The following is a 24,120-nucleotide window of genomic DNA, read 5'->3' as shown; positions in this document are numbered from 1 at the left end:
TAGCCAGGGTTGAACCACCTACACAGACATGCAGGTCAAATAGATGAGGCAAGACCCCTCACTTCCTCAAAGGGGATCTTATATAGACCTTCACTGGCGGTTACAGCAAAGCCTGCGCATTTCATAGCCAATAGATTTGTAACAACATATACTTTCTTAACCAATCCATTTAATAGTACATCACTCCTTAGCCTATAGATTCAAAGATCAGCATTTAGGTACATAGGAATTGTGGCTAGTGGGCATTTGATAACTCGGACATTTGGTTCTCACCTGGCTTCCTTTGATTCAGGGCTCCTGCAATCTGGTGGAGGTGGATAAGGGAAAAGTTCCTAACAGAGGCAACAGAGAGGGAAGGGCCAACAAAAGATTTCTGAATTTACATTCCATCAGGGAAGATTCAACAAATGGTGTCAGAATTTACATCCCAATAAGGAAGGGCTTCACTGCTAAGGCTCTACTAGGGAGGGGGCAGGAAAGGGAGAGTTACTAATTAGTAGAGTTTTAACTCTGGAATCTCCCTTGCGGTCCCAAGGGACCTTACATATTGCATTTTTTTTTTGTTTTCTTATCATCAGGCAATGGACAGATATGTCTACACTTCTATATCTGGTAGTTGGTGTGGTGTGAACCATAATTTCATGTAAATAAAATCCTCTACTGGCAAGTTTATGGTGTCATGTGCTTCTGATTGATGGAAGAGTAGACAAAATGTGACTCAAATTAATGATACAGGTTTCGAAGCAGTGTCGAATAAAGTTTATAGATGCTGAGATGAATAAACACAGAGTATACATAGAGAGCATACACTGTGTATGCATGCTTGTGTATGAGAATTTGAGTGCAGACTAAGGATCGTTGACTAACTTTGCTTCAGAAAATTGTTGCGTTATTCCATTTACCACAAAAATGTTAGAAATACATAAAATATCCTAAATAAAAATGCTTCATCAGACTAGACATATAAATTAGGACTAAACATATTTTAATTTCTTTTATACCCGAGATTTAATAATATATGTCCCTACGGCTGGAGACATTGTCCATACACAAGGCACTTGCCTTGCAAGCAGCCACCTCACTCCCTGCAAAGCAGTTCACTCACTCCCTGCAAAGAACAAGAAGTAAGCCCTAACCAGAACTGGGTCTGGCCAAATCCCAGATGATGATGATGACTATGACAATAATAATGTAGGCAGGCAGGCAGATAGGGAAGGGCCCCTCCCTAGATGACAATAGAAGTAAATTTCTTGGGAAGTAATAACTCTGAAGTTGCAAAGGCCAACCTTTGCCACCCTCACCTGGCGCCAACAACAGATCCTGAGGAGATTTGACACCTGCCCATAAAGGAAATTCCTCAAATACCCTTGGACCTCTGCCTTAATCTGATTAACTTTAGTGATTCAGCCCAGAGAAGACTTCAGAACATTCTAGGCCAAGACATCCCAAGAAGATTCTCTATAAAAGCCACCTTGAACAAAGGATGGCCGTGCATATGCTACCTGAGCCCATGTGCAGCTTGTGCTCACGTGGCCAAGCACATGTGGTACCTGAGCATATGTGTCCTTCTCATCTCCTCTCTTAAGATGTGTACCTTCATGCTTCATGTCTGATTCTGGGATGTGTGTAGGGGATCTCTCTACTAAGGAGAAGCCCAGGCTCTCTCTTGAACTCATTACTCTCCATTCTCCCGCTTTCTTATCCTCCTTCCCTTCAAAACCTCCAAATAAAATCTGTTTTACTTCACTGCTTGTCTACTCCTGAAATTCTCTTCTGTGAGCAAGACAACAAGAATCCAGTAAACCTGATCCTGGTTGGCAGAGGTGGATGGGGATAAAGTGACAGTCTTTCTTCTCCCCACTTCACATAAATCACCAGTGGGGCCCACTGACATCAATAATACATTATAACAGTACATATTAATAAATGCCCTAATGACCATATTTATTTGTTGAGAAGATACCAAAAGATGAATTATTAACATATTCCCAGCAGTATTGTCAAACAGGGCAAGAAAAGAGTTAAGTTTGGTTGTAATGTAGATGCTAATAGAAAAATAATAATTTAAGATATACAATTTTTTTTAGCTGCCCATGGTAGGAAATATTTGTCATATGTCCATAGTCCATTTGTGTCTATTTTTAACTCTAATATTTATTTAAACTAATGTTGTGACATTTCTAATTTTTATTTAATTTATAATTTTTATTTTGAAAAAATTAAATTCTCTTTGATTATTTAAATCACATAATTAAAATTAATTTCATCAAGCATCATGCATGATAGAAAAATGCTACTATTCATTCAAGAACAGAGGTTATGAACTAAAAATTCTGAACATCTGAAATAGAACACAATTAATTTTAATAAGCTAAAGTGCAACAATAAGGCAAAAGACAAGATGTGTGATAAGCCGCTATGGGACTGAAAGGTCATCACTAAACATGATTCTCATTTACCCTTTTACTTTTAGTGTCAGGATCTTGTTCTGGTAACATAAGCCCTTGAGATTTCTCAAGCCATCCCTCTGTATTGAGCTACCTTGCTAATTTAAAAGTCTTAGTGATTATGCTCTGTTATGATATTAACAGAAAGGTCAATGAATTCATAAAAATACGTTTTTTTTTCACTTTTATGACATTCTGAACCTTTTCTGCTTTCTGCAATTTTCAGCAAGAAACTGATCATCTGGGTCATTTTGCAAAATAAATGAACATAAGCAGTCACTGTTTGTGATAATATCACTTTCCTCTGTCAGCTGCTGAATGTACAGAATGAAGACTCTCAATTGTTTGATACATTTTCTTGTTTTTAACAAAACAAGAACTATAATGGGGAAAGAAAGAAGAAAAGAAGTGTTTTAATAAGACAAGCTACAATTTAAAAGATGAAAAGGTGAAAAATTACCTTCAAAATATCATATTAAGTGCTGACATGGTGACTAAAATGCTTTTAAGCAGTGTTTTACATTGAACTTGTATGGTGTCCGAAGAAAAATATCTGAAATCTAGAGAAGCTTGAGATAACAAAGGAATGGAAATATTGCATAGAGTAAAATTGGAAATAATAATAATATACAATGCAATTTCTGCCATAGACCTAATTTTGTAAATCCTTCTAATGTTTCAATTTTCCTATTTGCTACACTCAGATTTTAAAATAAAGATTTCAAATATGTTCTCATTACATACAAAGAGAAATTTCTTTTACACTGAATGAAAAAAAAATCCCTTTCATTTAAACATGAACATCACCAGGAGTGATCTCTGAGCACAAAATGAAATTGATGCATTGAGCATTACCAGATATGGTAGTAAAATCCCTTCCCCCACAACACACACACACACACACACACACACACACACACACAAATTACAATCGCAAAATGGTTTTAACAGGGGCCAATATGACCTAATAGGCAGAACCTTGTATTGAAATTGGCTCACAATCTGATCTTGGGTTAATCACAGAGTTTTGTGTAAGGCCCCATCAAACTGAACACAAAGAATCTGATGAAAAGGAGTCCAAAACTCTCCTGCCAGGAAAGAAACCTTACTGGAACAAAAACTAAGTTACAGAAGTTAGTACTAAACTGCTGAGCCCTGACCTGGGTGAAAACTGCAGCCATCAAAATATGAGAAGTTTCCTGGAAAAAAGATGGGGTACGTGTTCATGATTCTTATGGGGAACACCTCAGTGTTATAATCTTATTTTTACAACATGACAATGAGAACAAGAGTTAATCACATATATACAGACTTAGCAGTGGTAATCATTTTAATAATCTCACTCTTAGAAAGAGAGCCTTATATAGATAGGAATCGTAGACAATAAAAGGTGAAGCACTTATAACAGACAGCATAGATTTCAATGAAAAAAGATAAAAAGAAACAGGGATGAACATGATATAATAGTTTATGAAATGAATCTATCAAGAAGACAATGCTTATTAAAAATATTCACTAAGCTAAAGGGGTATCAAATCTTATAAATAAGTTGCCTTTTAATAAGCCTGAAGACATACAGACAGAAAAAATATTAATACAAGATCTTAACATCTACTTTTACAATTGGGTACATCATCCAGACAGAAAATCAATAAGAAAGAAACCTCCTTAAGTAATGAGTTGAATAAACAAGGTTTAATAGACATTTGTAGGGATTTTCACACACAAAATACTAAATGGTATTATTTTCCCATGAACCTAGAACATTTTTCAGGATAGACTATCTATATGCATACAAAGGCCATTAAATATAAAATAATTGGAATAAAATCAAATATCTTTCAGAAGTTCATACTATCAATAAAAAATTAAATCTAAAAAGAAATATGGGGAAAACCCAAAAATTTGGAGAATAAATCACATGCTGCTGAAAAACTAGCATGTAAACTATAAACTCAAAGGAAAAAATTTCAGGAAACAAACAAGAATGAAGACATGGGTTATTAAAACATATGGCATACAATGAAAACAGAAGTAAGAGAAGATTATAGCAAAACAGGTATGCATCAGGAGACAAGTAGAGTGTCAAACAAACATTCATCTCTGAACTTTAGTAACTGGATAAAAAACAGTAAATTAACCTCAAGTAAAAAAGAAAATAACAAAATTTGTGTGAAAATTAAATTAAAAATTTTAATGAAAGCAAGAGTATTCTTTGAAAGAATACACAAGATTGATACATTATTGATTTCAAGGGGAGATTAACTTTCAATCACATCTTAAATGTATGTAAAAAAAGATAAGTGAACTTATATAGTTCTGTAATGAGATAAAATATTTGCAAAATCTCCAACAAGATAGTTAAGATCATCTACATTTTATTCCAATAATAAATTTTATACCCGTACCTTCTCTTTTCATTTTGTTTTAACTGTTTAATCTTTAAACACAAAACTCAAGTTACAATCTACTACTTATACAGAAATGTACAACAAATAAATAGAGAATATCAACACTGTCAGTTTACCTAATGAGATGCTACTTCAAATGTGCAAGTTAGGAAAATGACTTGTAAAGTGTCACTGGAAATTAAAAGCAACATTTTAAGAAAGTTTCAGCACCCAGAGACTGAAATGTCTTTACGCAATTCGAATTGCTAAACCTTTGCTATTTGACAAGACAAAGTAAGAACATAGGGCAAAAATAGACACAAATTATGCTTTAACATCTGATATTTTTCAAGAGAAAACTTAGGACAGGGATAAGTGAAATACTGTTTATAATTTAGATGTTAAGGTTGTTGTGCATTATGACTATTTTACGCAAAAACCTCCACCGCTATCTTTTATATATATTTGCCATCTAGGCTTAGTTCTAATTCTATGCCAAAATATAGATGGGACTGTTGTAAAAATAACAATAGGCTTGCTTTTGTTTGAGTAAAAAGAGCATCCAGTTTGATTATATGATCATTTCATTTGTATTGTGTTCATTATTTTGTAACTAGAAATATTGTTTTTTCTTCTTGACCATTACACATTAAAATTATTTAAAGGGTCTTAAGAGATTATATATTATATGTATAATATAGAATATGTATATTATATATGTATATACACTCTTATAATCATGAAGTGTGGTTCTCAATAACTTGAATATTTTATAAAGCTGTGAGTACCTCCTTTGGGTACCTAAACCAATATATTGGTTTAAAGTGAATTGTCAAACTCCCCACCCACACTTCTATTTTGATAAGTTTATTTACTTAGTCCTTAGAGCAAACAAAGAAACTAACAGTTATGTTAATCATTATTGCAATGGATAGCAAGTATGAGAGCTGTGAAATTTCTGCTCAAAATAAAAAGATGAAAACTGTGCGTGAGAGAAAGCTCAAAGGTCTGAGGTGTATACTTGGAATGTGAGAGGCACAGGATCAACCGCTGACATCCCACGGTTCCCAAATACAGCTAGGAGCTATACCTCACCACAGAGTTGGATACAAACTGTGAGAACAATTGGAGGTTGGGGGAAAAGTTTAGTCTTAGGTGGATTATAAGAAATAAGAAATCTCGCCTGAGCCTCTTCCTATTCATCCCCAACACTGTGCCCAGTCTTCTTACTCCACCAGGGCAGTCAGTACTCAAACCTGGGACTGGGCTTTCTCCACATACGCACCCCAGGCTTTTTCTAGGATCCTGGATGCTCACCACCCCGATCCTCTTCCTGTTCATACCCAACACTGTGCCTGGTCTTCTTCACTCCCAGATTGTATCCCCAACATACACCAGATAGCCGCACAAGGCGTGGCCTCTTCAGAAGTGCATGTGGCTTCTGTAGAAGTGGTCGTGCCTAATTCTGGCCACACATAGTTTACTAATACCCAGCAATCTCGTGTAGCATCTCAGTCTCCATACCTCCACACCAAAATGAAGAAACAACGCAAATCGCCATCACGAGGGGGGAGGGATGAAAAGAGTCTAGAAGCCTCAGTAGGTGCTACTTACCTAAGGGACAGCTCTGAGAAAGAATTCGGATATGAATTTATGAAGACATTCAATGAACAAAATGAAAGACTGACAGAGATATCCAGTAAATTAAATGAGGACAAGAAACAGTTGAGAAAATACAGGAAGAAATGAGAGCAGAAATTGGAAAGCTACTCACAGAAATTTCACGAATAAAAGATTTGGTAGATGAAATAAAAAACTCAGTCTCTGCCCTCAACAGTAGAATGGCCACAGCTGAAGACAGAATCAGTGAGCTGAAAGATTGGCTGCACAAAGCAAAAATGCAACAAGAAACAATGGCAAGAAACCTCAAAATAGCTCTAGAGTGAATCAGAGTCCAAGGAGATGATTCCAAGAGGAAAAATATTAGAATTATTGGAGTAACAGAAGGTCAGGGAAACAATCCCAGTGAAAAAAAAAATGGTTAAACAAATTATTGTTGAAAAGTTCCCAGGGCTGGACAATGCAGCCATTGAGATTCAATGAGCCTGAAGGGTGCCAGCTAAAAAGACCCTAATAAAAACACTCCAAGACATATCATGGTTAGAATGATGAATGCCTCAGCGAGAGACACAATATTGCAAGCAGCGAGGTAAAAGAAGGAAATCACATACAAAGGATCACCCTTTAGATTCACAGCAGTTCTATCAGAGGAAACCCTCCAAGCCTGAAGGCAATGGTGGGATATAATGAAAAAAACTCACTGAAATGAATGCTTCATGAAGAATGCTCATCCGGCTAAACTCTCACTCAAACTCGAAGGAATGGTACACTATTTTGTGGATAAACAGCAGCTCAGGAACTTCATAGACTCAAAACCAAACCAAAAAGAAGGGCTAAAGGGGTTACTATAAGATAAGACAAACCCTACAAGCATAAGAGACCCTTACAGAAAGATGACACAAAACCCCATAGCAATAATCTCTCTCAACGTCAATGGTCTAAATTCATCAATTAAGAGACACAGAGTGGCAAAAATGATTCAGAGAAAGAACCCAACATTCTGCTGCCTACAAGAAACTCATTTGAACAGTCAGAACAAACACAGACTCAAAGTTAAAGGATAGAAAACACCCCACAAGCACATCGCTCCCTCAAAAAAGCTGGAGTGGCCATACTAGTATCTGACAACATACACTTCAGTTTAGAAAAGATTAGAAGGGACAGTGATACCCACTTTCTATTCATCAAGGGATATGTTCAATAGGAAGAAATCACACTCTTAAATGTATATGCAGCTAAGGAAGGAAGAGTAAAATATTTAAAACTACTGCTAACAGATTTTAGATCTGATCTAGAGAACCAGAGTAGTACTCTTTTTAAGGAGGACATTGCTAGCAACACAATAAGTAGCTGGAGATGTCAAAATTTCCTTATCACCTCTGGATAGATAAACAAGAACAAAACTCAGCAAGGAAACATTGGCTTTGAAGGAAGAAATGGAACAGAAAGGACTTATAGACCTATACAGGGCTTTACACCCCAAAAAGAAAAAATACACATTCTTCTTTAGTTCACACAGAACATTTTCCAAAATAGACCATGTGCTAGGCCACAAAACATACCTCAATAGAATCAGGAAGATAGAAATAGTATCAACAATCTTTTCAGACCATGATGCACCAGATCAAACACCTGGAAATTAAACAACTCAATGTTGAGCAATGAGTGGGTTAGGAAGGAAGTCAAAGATGAAATCAAAAGATACCTGGAAACAAATAAGAATGAAGACACAAGCTACCAGAACCTATGGGATGCAGCTAATGCTGTGTTAAGAGGAAAATTTATAGCTCTGCAAGCATTTCTCAGGAAGAAAGAAAGGGGCCACATAAACACCTTGACCTCACAGCTCAAGATCTTAGAAAAGTACCAAAAAAAGGAGCCCAAACAAGGCAGAAGGAAAGAGATCATAAAACTTAGAGCAGAAAGCAATGACACGGAAACAAAACAAAACAAAACAAAAAAAAAAAACAATCTGAAAGATCAATGAAACCAAGAGCTGTTCTTCGAGAAAATAAGCAAGGTAGATAAACCACTAGCAAGACTCACAAAGAAAGAGAGAGAAAACCCTAATAAACTGGATCAGAAATGCTAAGGGGCATATCACAACAGAAAACAAAGAAATTCAAAAGATCATCAGAGACTTCTGTCAAAGTCTATATGCCACGAAACAAGAGAAACTAGTAGAAATGGATGAATTCCTGGGTTCCTATAATCTCCCATAGATGAATCACGAATATCTAGAGAACCAGAATAGTCCTATTTACTTGAAGGAAATTGAAACTGTAATCAAAAGTCTTCCAAGAAACAAAAGCCCAAGTCCAGATGGATTCACTAGCGAATTTTTCCAAACATTTAAAAAGTACCTCTTCCCAGTTCTTCTCAAGCTTTTCAGAAAATTCAAGAAACAGAAACTCCCAAACAGTTTCTACGAATCCCTTATCTCTCTATTACCAAAAGGAAACAAAGACACCACAAGAAAGGAAAACTAAAGGCCAATATCCCTGATGAAAACAGATGCAAAAATTCTCAACAAAGTGCTAGCAATAGAATTCAACAATTCCCAGCATCCCATATGGTTCCCTGAGCACCACCAGGTGTGACCCAAAAAGCAGAAAATAAATAAATAAATAAATAAATAAATAAAAGTTCTTTAAAAAAAAAGTGAATCGTCAGATAATAACTAGAACAAACACCAGAAATAAGAAGATGTGCATCAATAAAAGATAAGATTGGTTGTTTTGCTGGAGACACATACCCCAAGCCCAGGGAACATGAAACCCAGTAATCACAGTGATGCCAGACCAAACATGTCAGCTCTTCAATTCTTAACTAAAGATGTGGTATTCCTCAGACCCTCTGATGCCATCAAGCATCAGGGTTATATTCTGTGATGCTGGCATGGGGTTTGGGTGAGGAGCAGGGGAGCATTCAGTGTCCAGGAGATAACTAAGAGAGAAATAGGCCCCTCACCACTGTGTTATCAACGTAGCCAAAGACTAGTTTACACAAATTTGTAGACTTCAGAAATCAATAGTCACATTATCTTTCAACAGTTATAGAACTAAGTTAATGATAGTTCTATAAGTTAAACTAAGTTACGAATAGAAATATATAGAAAAGGGTGATTATGTTATATTTGTATATAACTATCTGTCTGGGCTGGAGTGATAGCACAGCGGTAGGGTGTTTGCCTTGCATGCAGCCAACATGGCCGACCCGAGTTCGATTCCTCCGCCCCTCTCAGAGAGCCTGGCAAGCTACCGAGAGTATCTCACCCCCACGGCAGAGCCTGGCAAGCTACCCATGATGTATTCGATATGCCAAACACAGTAACAACAAAGTCTCCAATGGAGACGTTACTGGGCCCGCTCGAGCAAATCAATGAACAATGAGAGGACAGTGATACAGTGATGCAGTGATACTATCTGTCTATTTTGGCTCTCATGTTCATAGATACAAAGCAGAATAGAATTTTTGTGTTTTGGAAATAATATGTGACCAACATATATGCATTTTACCATTTATAAACTTTGATGTGAATAATATAAAAATAAATAGAAAATATTCTTAACTTCCACCAATTCTTTTTCTTTTTGAGTCATAACGGCAGCCTATTGTATGTGGTTTCATAATTTTCCATGTTTTTACAAGTACAATACATGTATTTTGTCCATTTGCCTCAATATATATGCTCATATTATAAATAATTTTCAAATTCATATTTTTATTTAAACTAAATTGATAAAAAAACTCCAGAAAGTACTTCAATAATTTCAGGGTACTATAAATTGGGTAGACAAACTATTCTTTATTCACTTATCCTTCTACAAAAGTTATTCTTAATGTCTTCAACCTTATTTTCCTAAGGTTAAATTGTAACTATATCAAAAATTGATCATGTATCTCTCCTTATTTTTCCACATGTTAAATACCAAATAAGGTACTAATTTTATTTGAACTATTGAATTTATCAAATTATGAGTTGTCAAAACTTTGCAGATATTTATAAAACATATGTACTTATATTTTTTCTGTTAAAATAAAACGGACTTTCTAATTTGTTTTTTAAATTTTCTCAGCCAGAAACCGAAATGTTTTCTCATTTGTCCAAACACTTGTTCTCATTTCCACCAGGGTGAATAAAATTTCAGAATTAATTTCAATAGAATATATATCTTTTGTTATATTTTTATTTTAGCTTCTTCCACTGTTGCTAATTGAATTCTGCTTTTTTTTCTGTTTAGCACTATTAAAAAGAAAAGTCAATAACAATTTTAACAAGTCAGTATTCTTCAATTTACTGCTATTTTACTCCTTGACTGATTTTTTTTCCATTTTTCCAGCTAGAAAAATATTTTGTGGCTTACATTTGTTTTATTCTTTACTTTAAGGATAGCCAAACTTTGTTTATTATAAATATACTGTCTAAGTATTGTCTAAGTAATAAACTTAATTGTCAACTTATAGTTCTTCCTTTGCTACTCCTTATCGTCTTTTACTTACCTGGTTCTTTTTATTTCTGTTTTTTCTCTCTCTGCTTAAGAACAAATGATTCTTGCTTCAGGTTTGTAATAAAAAGTTCTGCTTTTTATATATGATGACTCTTTTTAAAATCTTGATTTCTACCACTTTGTTTTCCATTTTCTTTCATTAAGAAAAAAAACAGGAAGAAAAATCTGCATAGAACTTCATGGAGCAAGCAATGAACTGACCCAAATCCAAGCTATACATCTTGACCTCCCTTTTAGCTTTCTTGTTTTGCTCCATGTGGAGTTTGGGCTCTTTCATTTTATGAATTATTTTACTGTTTGATGAATAACAAACTATATTTTTGACCAATTGGTACATCATATAATATTCATAATATTGTAAAGGCTTTGAGCCTCAATAAATGATGGCTCAGAACCCAAATTAAACAATATTGTCTTAGACTGAAATTATGGCTATACGCAAATTATAACAAACTGGATAATGAATAAACAACAGAATTTCTTACGTTTATTTCTTAGACTGGAAGTCTAAGATCTGTGAGTTTTTGTTTGATCAGGGGTAGTCCTCCAGCCAGTTGAAGATTTCTTTTATTTTTATATGTAGATTGAAACATTACTAATCATGCTGGCTTCTTGCTGGTCTCTTTGTCATCCCCTAAAGGCCTCAGGTAATATCAATTCTTTGGGCATTAGAACCTAGGATGTAAATTTTAGTTATTAAAACTCAAACTATAGCAGGATTCTAGAGTCCATACTGTTAATTCCCTAGATTAGTCTGTTACTTACCTTTTTTTTAAAGATGTTATTATTAAATCACTGTGAGATAGATCTTTACAAAGTTGTTGATAATTAGTTTTCAGTCATAGTGTGTTCCAATACGCATCCCTCCACTAGTGTACATTTCCCAGCACCTGTATCATCACCCATCACCTCACCACACTAGGTAGGCATCTCTCTCTCTCTCTCTCTTTCTCTCTCTCTCTCTCTCTCTCTCTACCCTTTAGGGCATTGTGGTTTGCAGTACAGATACTGAAAAGTTACCCAGTATATTCCTTTACCTACCTATTTTTAATGCTCAGGTCTTGTCCAGCGTGATCATTTCCAGCTATAAGTGTCCGGTTGTTATCATACTGATCCCTTCTTTATCTTACACACCCTCCACCGCACACACATTTGTGGTTGATTCCAACCATTGACCTGTCCTCCTAGCCCCTGTTGTCCCTAACCATAGATATGTCTTTTACTATAGGCTGGAGTGATATATTTTATAAACCACAAATTAATGCAGTTATTCTATATTTGTCCCTCTCTTTCTGACTCATTTTACGCAGCATGATACTCTTCAAGACCACCCATTTATAGGCAAATTTCATGCATTCATTTTTTTCTAACAGCTGAGTAAGTTACTTATCTTTTTAATTACATAAATGAGAAAGATTATTTACTCCAATGTAAAATCTTTTTAAAATCTTAGGATTCCAAAATACAAAAGCAAATATACAAAACAAAACAAAAAATAATAGTTTTACACCTGTCTCTTGAATAATTTCAGAATTTTTTGTGTGTAGCTCAGGTTTTAAGTTCTTCAAATATTTACCAAACAATAATTCAACTTTTTTTCTTATAATATTAATAAAACAGATTAAGGCTTGATATGTGATGATGTATTCTGAGCTTGTTCTATAGTTAATGTCTTTAATTGATGAATACTACTGATATTAATGGTTTCATTAATCAAAGACAAAATCTTGGCCACAAATTTTTAAATATCAGGTCAAAAGTGACATGTATTTTTAGAATAAATGAAATTATTTCTCTATGACTACAAATTGAAATGAAGAGTCAAAAAATGTTGAAGCATTCGGTTTTAAATATACTGACATGTTTATTGCTAATAAAGTTCAAATTCAAATAATTTAAGGGGATTGCACATAATTACACAGATGGTGAATGTCAGAATAAGGACTACAAAACATATCTATAGCAGCTATTAAGGCAGCTGCACAGTATTAATGTAACATAGGGTAAATGTCAAGGTTTTTGCCCAGAATTAGGGAATCTAGTAATATAAAGGAATTTATCTCATTTTGCCCAATACAACATTTGGGAAAGTTGGATGATACCTTATTCTCAGAAGACCAAGTAACAGAACGGCCAATTAGAAAAGCAATCAGTTTGTATAATTTTCATTATAATGTTAATTATGAAAAAATCCTTACTTAACAAAGTAAACAGAGCCCTAGCAGCTGAAGACCTCTAGTACCCAGTCACAGTCATGCTTAAGACCACTCTCCACATGCTCAAATGAGCCTCACACATAAAGGAACCGGCAGAGGAACCCAGGTGTGCGGGACTGTGGGAGAAGAGCTTCAAGCCTGCTCAGATCAGGACTGGGCCTGCTTCACCCAGATCCCCCATCTTCCAGTAGCTAGGCAGTTACACCCACCAACTGCCTCCTGCTCCACCGGGTAATCCCATCAATGGCCAAAATCCCAGAAGTGACCTCTTACTGCCTAGTTCTCGCTCTCGGAGAACCAGGCAGGCTACTGAGAGTATCCTGCTCACAAGGCAGAGTCTGGCAAGCTCCCCAAGCTGTATTTGATATGCCAACCCCCCCCCCAAAAAAAAACAGTAACAATGATGGGTTTCATTACCCTGACCCTGAAAGAGCTTCCAATGTGGCACTTGCTAAAATCTCATGGCTAGGATAAATGGCGACGTTACTGGTGCCTGCTTGAAGGAATCGATGAACAATGGGATAACAGTGACAGTGACAGTGATACTTAACAAATGGGATGGAGTGATAGTACAGCGGGTAGGACATGTGCCTTGCACTCTGCCAACCAGGGTTCGATTCCTTCATCCCTTTCGGAGAGCCTGGCAATCTACCAAGACTATCCTGCCCACACGGCAGAGACTGGCAAGCTCCCTGTGGTGTATTTGATATGCCAAAAACAGTAATAACAAGTCTCACAATGGAAAAGTTACTAGTGCCCACTCGAGCAAATCAATGAACAATGGGAGAACTGTTCTACAGTGCTGCTTAACAAATAGATAAATTTAATAAACATGAAGTTTTTTTTTTGTTAATTTTGCAAAAGGCTTAAAAATTATCCTCAGGATATTCATCTATATTTGAATTTGGGAGCATTTGATATGAATACTTCACAGTTTTTAATTTATTCTTTATTTATTTATCACTTGATATATTTAACTTAAAAATTATTTTTATGAGGAAGTGATGAGGTATAGTGTGAGAAATAGATGAAAATGTAAGGCATGTGAAAGTCAGACTCTGCTTATATTTAAGTGAATATGGGACAGCCATTATTGTTACTCTAATATTATATTCTTTCTTCTGAAAAACTATAGGTAATTGGACATATAATCTTGTGTGCCTTTTCTTACAATATTTTTCAGAGAATAGTGCTTATCCTCTTTTTTCAGAATGTTAATTTATAATGTGTATTTAAATTTTAAATTATGCAACAGCAATTCTTCAAAATTAAAATGGAAATTAATTTTGCATGACTACAAATGAGAGGAGCAGAAGTTTTATCCTGCCATTTAGTTATAGCAGAATGGTCAGGTAAAATCAGCAATGAACAGCCAGTTGGTGTTGGTATTCAACTGCGAGTTGAAATTAACTTTCTTGATTTGACTTAGTTGCCAGTAACCTAGTACTAGGGTGACTTACTGGGTTCCAGAGCTCAGAATGTTGCTGTAGTCAGCCCATCTGTTGTATAATTTTAATGATGCCTATGAATTTAAATAGATAATAGCATTCTATTGCAAGTAAAAGCAGATCTTATGCTTTTGGTTTCACTAAAGTTAAGTTTAAATTTAGTAGTATATGAGCTATGTTAGAAACCATGTTAATATCTTCTTGTCCTTGATCATTAATTATAATATAAAGTATTTTATTAAAGTGAATAAATAAGTTAAAGTAGGAGATTAAAATTATTCATTTAATTAATTTTTTTTTGGTTTTTGTTCTAATCTCAGCTGTGCTCGGGTCTTACTCCTAACTCTGCACTCAAAAATTTCTCCTCACAGACTCAGGGCACCATATGAGGGAGGTGTCAGGCATTCAGCGCTGGTCAGATATACGAAAAGATAGTGACCTTACCCATTTTACTTCTTTTCAAGCCAATGAAGTTATTTTTCAAATATAAAATATAGAACTTTTTCAAAAATTAAATGAGTAATCATTAGCCAAAATTTTGTTTATTATTTATTTCAAGGCAATTTTAAATTTGGGTAGAAAATTAATAAACCTTCAGTATACCTTAGAGTCTGTGTAAGCTGAATAGTAAAATTACATAAATGAAACATCTGCATTTATAATATTAGTTTGTCCATGAACTCACTAGAATATCAAAGATATATACATATAGAACTATGCAATAATATAAAATGAAATGCCAATCATGCTCAATGTTCAAGGAAAAGGAAATACTCAATTTTTGTCATAATAAACAGTTTTAACTTTAATTAGTTCTTATTTTTCAACCCAGACAGATATATTGGAAATATATTAAAAATAACTAAGTCAACTGAGCACTGGCTTTGAATGCTAAAACTAAGAATAAGATGAATATGTTTGGTAGTTAATTCAGTTTTTAGAGTGGCTTACATTAACTTTCAAACTGAAGGTGTGACTTATCCCTGCCTTATACACTCATATATTTTGAGGAGAGACTGTAGGAAGTAGCTCTCATTGATATAGAAGTCAACAACATTAAAAAAAATTGTTGGATATTTCACAGGAGAGGTAGTATATGGAGTATTGTACTTGCTTTCCATACTGTCCACTCCAATTCAATCATTTTTACTATATGTAGTCCAGGAGTGATCCCTGAGTACAAAGTCAGGTGTAAATCTTGAGCATAGTGATGTTCCACACCTTCCTCTCCCCTCAATGAAAAGAAAGTGTTGGGCTTTATTTAAACCATATATAATATGAAGAACGTGGCATTAGCTATTATTTCATGGTTTTTCTTTGGTTAGTATTATCAAAGTTCATTCTAAGCTTTTGAATGTGAAAATTAAATACATCCAAATAATTTTACATATTAAAATATGATATAATTCTTATTTTATCAGTACTCATAGAAATTTTTTAAGTAATTTTATTCTTTTGAGACAAATTTTGCTTTATTTCCACAAATTTATACCATATCTTAATTTGTGTACATGTTTGCAAATGACTTTAAGATCATAGAGACCGAAATTTGAGTAACAAGAAAATAAAATTTTAATAATCATTATTTTGTTGCCTAAAGGTTTTTAATCAGTGATACATTCATCAGAAAGAAGAAGAAATTTTAGCAGAATTCAATGTTTATAAAACAAAGTTTTTCAACACATCTTGTTCGAAAAAATAACATGGATACTAAGATTTAGATAGTGCAAAGTTGGGAAATAGCTATGGAATTTTGAGAAAGACATTATGAAAGAGAACAAAACACTCAGTAGATAAGATATAAAAACCCAATGCCTACAAGTGTACTCAATTCTAAATGACTATATATATATATAGGAACAAAAACCTGCTGAATTAAACAGGGGAAATACTTTGTGTTTGTTCACTTTTTGAATAATGTAAAATTTTGTGTATTAAAAGATAGAAATCTCAAAATCCCTGCCTGGTGATGACAGGAACTGAAGTGTGAGCAATGTGTATTGCTTATTTGTCTTTCTGCTTGTTTGCTTGCTCATTTTAAGTTGTCCGTTCTAAGGACTACCTTCTTTTTTTCCCTTTCGTACACTTTTTTAAGTAAAGCTGTGGTTTATAAAATTATTCACAGTTGTATTTTAGACATAAAATATTGAAGCCCCAATCCCACCACTGTTGTAAATTTCCCTCTACCAATGTTCCCAGATTGGTTGTTAACATTTGGTTCTCTTGAATTCAAAGCTGTTGACTCTGTGGATTGGAAATTTGATGCTATCATCCCTTAACACTGCTTTTGTACTTGCTTTCCTTGACTTGGACCCTGTTACTTCTCACCTATCTATTCTCTGCCTCCCCTCTACTGTTTAATTCTTTCTCATCCGTATACTCTGGGGCCAAGGTTGATCAGAGCACGTCACCTCTTAAATCATTGCATTTCCCTCATGTTTATTCTAAACACTACATATAGGTGATATAATCCTGTAATTTTCTTCTGTCTTACTTCATTTAACATGAAGTTTTCCAGTTCCATCCATATTTTCACAAATTGATATTGGTATAAAAATACTCCTTGGATATTCTATTCTGACCTCAGAGTATTTTTTTACCAATATCATGATGTTTTGATAACTATGAATTTATTGTATGAATTCAAGTAAGATAGTGAGATGCATCCCAGATACTTGCTTTTCAGTATGGTTTTGGCTAAATGGTTTTTTGTTCCATACAAATTTTACAATTGTTATAAGTTTTTGAAGAATATAGTCTGAATTTGAATAGGATTTTACTGAATCTATATATTAGTTTAGGTAATATGGTCATTTTGACAATATCAATACTTCTAATCCATGAGCATTGAGATGTTTTCCATTTCTAAAGATCTTCAATTACTTTCTTGAGTTTTTTCAAGTTTTCTTGGTATAGGTATCTCCCCTCTTTTGTTGATCTAATTCCTAGGTACTTGAAGTTATTGGACACTATTTTAAATGTGATAGACTTTTTCATTTCTTTCTCCTCTAACCTATTATATATATATACATATATATGAATGAATTTTTATGTATTGGTTTATTTTTTCTATTAAGTTTTGAGTGAACGCTTAGGGTCTTCATAGTATATTATCATGCTATCTTCAATTAAAGATAATTTGACTTCCTCTTTTCCAGTTTTTATATTTTTGATTCCCTTTTCTTGCCTTATTTCTGTTGCCAATATTTCTAATACAATGTCAGGTAAGAGGGACTAAGTGCATATCCTTTCCCTGTGCCTGACCTTAGTGCGAATACCTTCCAACCTGGTTGGAAGCCAAGTGAGAGTACACGGGGTAGGGTGTTTACCTTGCATGTGACCAACCCAGTTAGATCCCTAGCTTCACAAATGATCCCCCAAGCATTGCTAGGAGTAATTTCTGAGTGCACAGCCAGGATTAACCCTGGAGCAATGCCAAGTGTGACTCAAAAAATATAAAAAAAAAGAGGACGAATACTGGATATGGGAATTTCATAGATACCTGTTAATATCTTGAGGAAACTTTCTTCCATCCTTAGTTTATTGAGTGTATTTTTATCATAAATGGATGTTGACCCTTATTGAAAATTTTCTCTGTATCAATAGATATGATTATATAATTTTTATCTTTCCTTCCACTGTTGTGGTACATTATGCTATTTTATTTTTATATAGTAAACCATCCTAAGGTCTCTTGAATGACACCCAATTGACTATGAGGTATGGTTTTCTTGATGTGTTGTTAATTTTGGTTTGCTAAAATTTTGTTGAAAATGTTTCCATCAAGTTTATCGAGGATATTAGTCCAAATTATTTTTTTTAATATCTCTATAATCTTTGGGTATTGGTGTAATGTTAGCTCCATAGGAGGTGTTAGAAAGGATTTCTGTTTCTTTGATATTTTGGGAAAATGATCAAGGTCAGAAAGTCTTCTCTGAAGGTTTGATAAAACTCACTTGTAAACCCATCTGGGCCAGAACTTTAATTCTTAATTTCTGTTTCAAGTTTTGTTTGTGATTGGCCAAACAGGGTTGAGACAATCAAAAAATTAACTGGGTTTTAGATTTCATCACTAATTTGCTAAGAGTTTGGAATATATCAATTTCATATGTCGATGAAAAATATGGACAAGATGAAAAACACAATGACTATTTTAGACCCAAGGCATTTGAGGTTACAGGAAAAAATGTCAAGTCCAAAATATGGAAAGACACATTCTGATTAACTGGAACTAAAGTTAAAGTAGAAATCATCTGGAAGAAAAAATAAAACCTGTATTTTTATAAGACTAAAGGACAAATGTAGACCAGCATAACACAGAGAACCTCTTTGGAAGCACATATAGTTGTGATCCCAACTTTTTGGGTGGGATCTCCTCAGCAGTACTCAGAAATGCTCAGCCGGTGAATAAGGTCAAAGTTTCAGTATTCGGGATGACTGACTTGTACTGCTCAAAGCAGTGCTAGGAGTTCCCATTGCCACATATAACAGTGTCCGGGGGCCCCGCCATGGCTGTGTTCAGATATGTTTGGAGAGGTGTGTGGTGCTGGATCAAATGCAGGGCCTTGAGCATTCAAGGCATGGGCTCCTTGTCTCAAGGATGTCAAACTTTTAATAATTGTTTTTAGAATCTAACAAATTTTAATGGCAGAAAAATTAGCTAAGACCACCTTATTATTTGACAGAAGGAAAGAGAAAAGGATGAGTAATTACAGTGGAATATATTCAAACATTTCTCTATAGAATCCACGTTTTGGGTATTTAGAAAGGTGAGATCTTGCCTTTTGAAATGGCATTGATGGAATTTAAGGTAATTGTGTTAAGCAATGTAAGTATAAATTACAAACACCAGCAGATTTCATTCATAATTATAAATAAATAAGGCCCTCCCGTTGATCGTCGATTTGCTCGAGTGGGCCCAGTAACGTCTCCATTGGAGACTTTGTTGTTACTGTGTTTGGCATATCAAATACTCTCGGTAGCTTGCCGGGCTTTCCGAGAGGGGTGGAGGAATCGAACTCGGGTCCGCCATGGTGGCCGCTTGGAAGGCGAATGCCCTACCCGCTGTGCTATAGATATAACTCTTTGGCTCATCAGGTAAGGTATTTACCAGATAGGAAGCAGGAAGAATTTTGGTGAAATAGAGAGAGAGAGAGCTCATTTGATGGATGTGAGTACAGTAAGGGAGTACAACATAGTGTAAATGCAATTCAAGATACACAGCCATATTCTTGGTACCTACATAGTACTGCAAATCTATGGTAAATCAATTAAAAAAAACATATATCCTGCCTTGGAAAATATTTTATTAGAGTTTCATCACACTGGAACAGCATGTGGTCCCACACAATCATCTCTATCATGGATCTTTGATATGAAGACAAACAGAAACACCAAAACAATCTCAACTGAACATGCCTTAGAGTATTTAGATTGTAAAATCTAAACTCAGGGAAATTATTGGTAGTTTGGAGCATGGAATGAGGTTTTTATCACTGGAAGACCACTGTGAAAATTACAAAGAAAAACGGACGAACAAAAAATAAGATTAAAAATCTACCAGAAATAAAAAGAGAAAAAACAACTGAAAACTCTCAAATAAAAACAATTGGACATATAAATCACTAGATACAAATTAAAAAGTATAATGTTGTGATTAAGAATAATTAGAATATCAGGCAGAAAAGGAAAAAAATGAATAGATAAATAAGTAATAGCGCCTGAAAGTATTTCAGCACTAATGGCAAAAGCAGAACCACAGATTCCTGAAGCTCAGGAAGTAGTAAGCAAAATAAGAATCTAAATATCCATCAAAAACTAAACCAAAAACTTAGACCAATTATATTTGTATTACATAAAAGCAAAAATAAGACCTTAGACAAAAATACCTATTACAAAAAAGAAGGACGAGAATTATAGTGAACATTTTGTTGGAAACCACTTGGGCAGATCAGTAGGGTGAAATATTTAAAGTATTGAAATAAAATATCAATAAAAATTCTACATTAAATTATTTAGCAACTGTAAAATTTGACTTTTATAGTTATATTTATGTATTCATTTTTTTATTATTAGTGAAACACCACGAGGTACAGTTGTAGACTTACAGATTATTGTGCTTGGGTTTCAGTTATACAATGATTGAATACCCATCCCTCCACCAGTGCTTATTCCCCACCTCCAATACTCCCGGAATCCCTCCCACCCCCTACTCCCCATTATACCCCACCCCTGTTGCAGGGCATTCCCTTTTGTTTTCTCTCTCCTTCTGGGTCCTGTGGTTTACCAAAGAGGCATTGAGTGGCAATCAATTTTGGCCTATAGTTTATTTTCAACATGCATCTCTCATCCTGGGAGGATCCTCCCAACACCCTTTATTTGGTACTCCCTTCTCTATCTGAGCTTCCTTCTCCCCCAGCATGTGTGGCTGGCCTCCAAGCCATGGAGTGAAACTCCTGGTACTTATCTTGGCTATTCTTGGGTGTTAGTTTCCCAAATTGTTACTTTACATTCCCCAGATGAACGCAATCTTTCTATGTCTGTCCCTCTCTTTCTGACTCATTTCACTCAGCATGATACTTTCCATGTAGTACCACTTGTATTTAAATTTCATGACTTCAGCTTTTGTAACAGCTGCATGGTACTCCATTGTGTAGATGTACCAAAATTTCTTTAACCAGTCATCTGTTCTCAGGCACTTGGGTTTTTTTTCAGATTTTGGCTATTCTGAATAGTACAGCTAAAGCAATTCTTGGGAAAAAGACGTGGGGAGGAATTGCCCTCCCCAACCTCAAACTCTACTACAAAGCAGTAATAATAAAAACAGCATGGTACTGGACTTTTATACTTTTAAAATACAATATTATTAGAAAACAAAACCTGAGATAATTTATTATTATCACAGAGTTCTAAAGGAATGTTAAAACTTGTTGAGATTGAAGGAAATGCTATTAGAAACTTGCTTACATAAAGTATGTCTTACTGATGAAGGCATAAATGGTGTCTAACTAAAATACTTTCATATTTGATCTGAAGATGATTGTTGAAAATAATAGAAACTGCACAGAATAAATAAAGTTTAAAAATAAGAAGAATCATTGACAATAATCCTTCATCAGCAGGAATTAGGATAATTCTGCTGTTTTAAAATGTCATATATTTTTGGTGTGTGTGTTTGTGCTCGTTTGTGTGTATATGTGTGTTTGTGTGTGTGTGTAACAGTGGGGATATAGGAGGCACACATAGTTTCTGGCAGTGCTGAAGCGACATGTGGCAATCAGTTGAACCAAATATTCTTGTACTCAGAGCATGTGCTCCAACACATTGACCACTCTATCTGGAAACTTAAAGGTGATTTTATGCTCTTCAAAATTTGTATTACAAATCCTAAGAACTGTATTTTAAAAATGAATAGGGGCAGAGAAAGCATATAGCACATAGATACTTACCATGCATATGACCAACCTGAGGTCAATCTCTGCATTTCATATGGTTCTCTGAGCCCAGGCAAGAATAAATTTTGAGTGTAGAGCAAGGAGTAATCCCTGAGTACAGTTGTATAAGCCCCTTCACACATAAGTATAATATTTTCTTACTAAACTAAGAAAATTAGAAATTAGAATAATGTAAAGAATTCAATCCTAGCTAAGGAAGTGGAAAAATCAAAGAGAAAAGGAATAAGAACAAATGCATTAAACAGAAAAGTCATACAAATATAGGAGGCATGAATCCAATCACATCAGTAATCATTATACATGGAATGCTCAAGGGCTGACAGTTAAAATAGAAATAATGTTCTTATTTCTGCATGAAAAAGACCCTGGTTTAATCCCTAGCAACACATATACTCGTCCTGAGCACCACAAGGAGTGATCCCAGAACACCGAGACAGAAATGAGCCCTGAACACTGATAGGTGTGACCCACTGCTTTCCATCTCCAAACTAAATGCTCAAAATACACAAATGTAAACATATACCCAAAGTCAACAGAAGCTGAAAATCAGTCTACAGAATTGAGTTCACCATGGTAGAGCAACAGGAAGGGACAGGTGTATTGAAGTGGAAGGATACTGTGGTGTTGTGCATGGTGTGGGAATATTGTGCAAACAAAAATCTATCATTGACTGTAGTATAAAATATGGCTTATACAATAAAATGTATAAATAAGTATACTTATTAAAAGCATAAAGATATTATTATTATTATTACTTTGAAGTCATACCCAGCAGTTCTCAGGGATGACAGTGTGCCTCTGTGATTAGGGATCACACCTGGCAAGCTAGGACAACCAGAATGGGATGCTAGGAATAGAACCAGAATCAGCTGCATGCAAAGCAAACACCCAACTTTCTCCAGTCTTGTAATAATGTAAAGAATTCAATCCTAGCTAAGGAAGTGGAAGGGCTCATTTCTGTCTCTGTGTTCTGGGATCCAGTCTTGCTCCAGTCTCCAAAGATAAAGATATCAATGTAGAGGCAAAGTAAAAAAATCTCTTGGACTTAATCACTAAAATAAAATGCTAGTTTATAAAGATAATGCATTTATTGAAATGAGTTGAATATTGTTCATTTGTAGCCCATGCATGTTGATATATGGGCTGACCATTATCAAAATTTTCTAAGTAAATAAGCTTTTCTAATGTGATTCTTATTATAATCAAAATTATGAGCTAATTAGAAGTGTAAGTAACTTTATGTTTTGTTTTAGTCTAACTTGTAGCATTATGATATTATTAACAGTAAATATAGTTACAAAAATAAATGTATAAACAAATAAAACCAAAGTCCATATATTTATATTCTAGAAGGCTTCACATTTAAAGAAATTTATTCAGTAACGCTTCACAAATTTGTGTGTCATCCTTGCGTAGAGGCTATGCTAATCTTCTCTGTATCATTTCAATTTTAATATATGTGCTTCCAAAGCACAGTGGGTAAGGCATTTGCCTTTCACATGGCCAACCCAGGTTTGATTCCTTCACCCCTATCGGAGACCCCAGCAAGCTACCGAGAGTATCCCATCGGCACAGCAGAGCCTTTGCCAGCTCCCTGTGGCATATTTGATATGTCAAAAACAGTAACAAGAATTCTCACAGTGGAGATGTTACTGGTGCCTGCTCGAGCAAATCGATGAACAACGGAGGAGAGTGCTACAGTGCTACAGTGCTATTCAGTAACATGGGATGGAGAAATATATATACCATTCTAGTACAAATTTAAGTAAAGCGGGTGTCACTACCAATTTTAAACAAAGCATATTTTAGACCTGAGTAATCCACACTTATACTTAGATAAAAAGCACATAGTAATTGTGGAATCATGTCTCTAAACAAAAACAAAGCAATTTTGAACATATGTATGCTTAAAGGTCAAACCATATTAATACTGAAAGATTAAATAATAAATCCCCTTGTAAAATTGAAGACTTTAAAACTCTTCTGTTAGTAATTTTTGAATTACACAATAAATAATCTGCGTAGGCATAGGTG

At 34.8% G+C, this 24,120-nt stretch overlaps 1 non-coding gene across 1 annotated transcript; it reads right to left on the bottom strand.

Moving 5' to 3' along the window:
- Nucleotides 1-23,457: 23,457 nt before the first annotated feature.
- On the bottom strand, nucleotides 23,458-23,560 carry LOC130019468 (U6 spliceosomal RNA). The gene has a single exon (XR_008791796.1). It is a non-coding gene; the product is annotated as a U6 spliceosomal RNA (small nuclear RNA).
- Nucleotides 23,561-24,120: the final 560 nt, after the last annotated feature.

This window comes from Sorex fumeus, unplaced genomic scaffold (assembly GCF_029834395.1).
Source record: "Sorex fumeus unplaced genomic scaffold, SorFum_2.1 ptg000008l, whole genome shotgun sequence".
Classification (NCBI taxonomy): Eukaryota; Metazoa; Chordata; class Mammalia; order Eulipotyphla; family Soricidae; genus Sorex; species Sorex fumeus.
The sequence above is the reverse complement of the archived record's forward strand: the minus strand, read 5'-3'. Positions and strand labels throughout refer to the sequence as shown.